The sequence below is a fragment of the Triticum aestivum genome, chromosome 3B (genome assembly GCF_018294505.1).
Source record: "Triticum aestivum cultivar Chinese Spring chromosome 3B, IWGSC CS RefSeq v2.1, whole genome shotgun sequence".
Lineage (NCBI taxonomy): Eukaryota > Viridiplantae > Streptophyta > Magnoliopsida > Poales > Poaceae > Triticum > Triticum aestivum.
Window position 1 is genome coordinate 815993441 of NC_057801.1, and position 3347 is coordinate 815996787.

Genomic DNA, 3347 nt, shown 5'->3' on the forward strand with positions numbered 1-3347 from the left:
CATCAGAAAATACTGGCTTGGGCTCGGGCTCTCTTTTCTTCTTGCAGTCCGCCTTCCATTTCTCATGATCAGCAGCCGCGGCCGCGGCAGTTTCCTCGGCACTACGTTCCCAAGGCCTTGTGGGGAGAGGCTTCAGTGATGGCTCCGGTACCTTTGTGGTCTTAGGTACATAAGGGTCCGGGTTAATAATCCAGGACTGCTTCTGCTTCTTTGCCGGAGGTGGATTGGGGGGCGGCGTCTGATCACCCGCCGGACGAGGACTGGGGGGCGGCGTCTGATCACCCGCCGGACGTTGTGGACTGGGGGGCGTCGGCTGACGTGACGGAGGTGTAGGTGAACCGCCACCACCACCACCACCACCACCGCCACCCCACCACCACCGTAGGGGGGTGGACTTGTTGTCCTTGGCGCCTCGCCTGGAAACTTGATAAACTTCTTTTGCCATAGAATGAAATGGCGCTTGACATCTCCAAGTCTTTTCTCCCCTTCAGGTGTAGCAATGTCAATCTCCAGGTCCTCAAACCCTTGGACTATGTCCTCCACCGTGACACGAGCATAGCCATCTTGAATGGGGTTGTTGTGGTGGAGTGCTCCAGGTAAACATGGTAAAGCACTGCCGATGGCTACCTTCATGGACATGTTCCCGATAGGATAATACAGATGACATTCTTTCATCTCCTTTATATCGTCCACGGGGTAGCGAGGAGGCTCCGGTGCAGTAATTTCGACCACCAGAGGCTCCGGTGCAGTAATTTCGACCACCAGAGGCTCCGGTGCAGTAATTTCGATCGTCGGTGCATCTGCACCAGCCGATGGGGCCTCCGTGGAAGCCACACTGCTTCTCCGCTGCTGGCTTCTGAGATCCGCTGGATGATCTTCATGCTGCGCCCGAGCTGCATCTCTTTCGGCTACTAGTACACTCACGGTTTTCTTCATCACATCCATTTCCGATGCCAACCGCGCCACAACATCTGCTTCCCGATCCATCTTTCTCTTCCGGCTTCTGTAACCGTACGGGTCATCGTTCTGGGGGAACCCTATTTTCCACGGAATGTGCCCCATGCCTCGTACACGTCCTCCGTGTTCAGGATTCCCGAGGGCTTTTGTCAGCGCGTCGTTCTCTCTGTTGAACTTGATCTTCCCCTCTTGAGCATCCCTCATTGCGTCAATAAGGGCTTGGGTGGGTTTAATTATTTTGCCCCGGTAAACACACTCCCCTGTCTCCGGGTTCAGCGTTCCCCCATGCCCGTACCACCAGCTTTTGGCCCTTGGGTCCCATCCCTCCGTACCTGGACGGATTCCTCGCGCCCTCAGCTCGTTCTCCATCTTCTCCCACCTAGGCTCCCAAAGGCGATACCCTCCTGGCCCCATAATATGATTGTACTCCTTCTTAGCCGCATTTTCCTTATTTTTTTCGATATTTGAATGAACTGCTCCGATTTCTTTTGCTTCACAAATTCTGGCCAATCATGTTTCAGTTTCTCATATTGTCCTTTGAAATCCGGAGTCTTGTTCTGCTTGACAAAGTCATGGGCTAGATTTTGCTTGAATTTCCGGAATGCGTCGGCCATCTTATGAAGAGCGAACTGTTTGACTAGCCTCCTCCTCTCCTTGTTTTCCTCAATCTTGTTACCCTCCTCATCGAATTTGTTGTATTCCGGAGGTAGAACGAAATGTTCCATAAGCTTCTTGAAGCAATCTTTTTTTGTTCTCTTATCGACAAAAGTGAAACCAGCAATTCGTGCCTTCTTTGGCTTATTCCACTCCTGGACGGTGATCGAGACGTTGTCTCTAACAATGGCTCCGCATTGGTTGACAAACTTGGTGGCGTTCTTGCGGGGCTCCAGCGGCCTGCCGGTTGCACTGTCGACAACCTCGATGGTGCATGTTTCTCCTTGTTTCATCGTCTTGGTTGCGCCACGCTTTGACGACGTACTCGATTGTTTCGACGATCCGGCCGAGGGCTAAAATAAGAAAGAGAGTCGCGCGCGTTAGTACACACATATTTATTCAAATCAGTTAGTTTGTATCACCAGAGGCTCAATGTATATATATACCTCGGCGCCGGAGGTGGTTGCTACTTCCATTTGAAGATCGTCGTTTATCGACGTTTGTTCGGCATCATCTTGCTGACGGCGCCCTTCATCTTCACCGTCAAGGTTCAGATAAGAAGAGATATCATCTTCTTCTTGTCCGGTCGGCACATATAGAATATCGCCGTTTATGATGCCGAACATATGTGCTTCACCGTCCGGATCATAGTTGTCCATAATCGGGTCAGCTCTATCGTCCGCCATTATGTCAGTCCTGAAAACATGTAGTAAAAACAAATTAATTAAGTGAAGAAGGGGGGCGGTGGCGGTGGCGGTGGCGAAAGGGCGGTGGCAAAAGGAGGGGGCGAGGAAGGGGTGGGAGAGGGTGTCGCGGTAGAGCGCGAGACGGGGCGGCAGACGACGGCGTCACGGAGAGGGAGGCGAGGACAACACACATGTATAACCCTCGCCGCCCCCTCTCGATCCCTAAAAAAAACACCGCGCGCATCGCCGCCCCCCTCGCCGCCCCCTCTCCGTATATACGTTTTTTTTGTTAATTATCAAATTTTACGGTTTTTTTTGTTAATTATCAAGTTTTAAGTTATTTTACCGTTTTTGTTAAACTAATTAACTAGTTAAAATTAAAAAGAACAAAAAAAGAAAAAAATCTCTCTCTCTCTCCACGATCTCGCTCTCTGTAGAGAGGCGCGTGCGTGCGCGCGCGGCAGCGAGGCCGGCCGGCGGCGTTGAGGGCGGGCGAGAGGCGGCGCGGTGGGCGAGGGAGGCCGGCGGGCGGCGTACGAGGGCGAGAGGGGGCGGCGGGCGCCGTACGTGGGCGAGAGGGGGCGGCGGGCGACGGCGGGCGGCGTCGAGGGCGAGGGCGACGGCGGGCGGCGTCGAGGGCGAGGGCGACGGCGGCAGGCCTTCGGCGCGGCAGAGAAGACGAGAAATGGAGGCGACGGTTCAGGCCCTTGTATTTATAGCCCCCCCCCCTTTAGTCGCGGTTGGGGAGGCGACCCGCGACTAAAGGGTAACCTTTAGTCGCGGTTGGCCAGACCAACCGCGACTAAAGGGGTTTTTGGCGGGTTTTTGCGTTCCCGCGCGCAACGACCTTTAGTCGCGGTTGGGCAGGCCAACCGCGACTAAAGGTATTTTTCAAAATACTTTTTCTTTTTCAAAATCTTAAAAATACAAATAATATATCAAAAAATTCAGAAAAATAAAACTAATTCAATTCAATATGTTAAAAACACAAATATTATATCAAAAAATTCAGAAAAATAAAACTAATGGGCGGCAACTTAGAAGGCGACG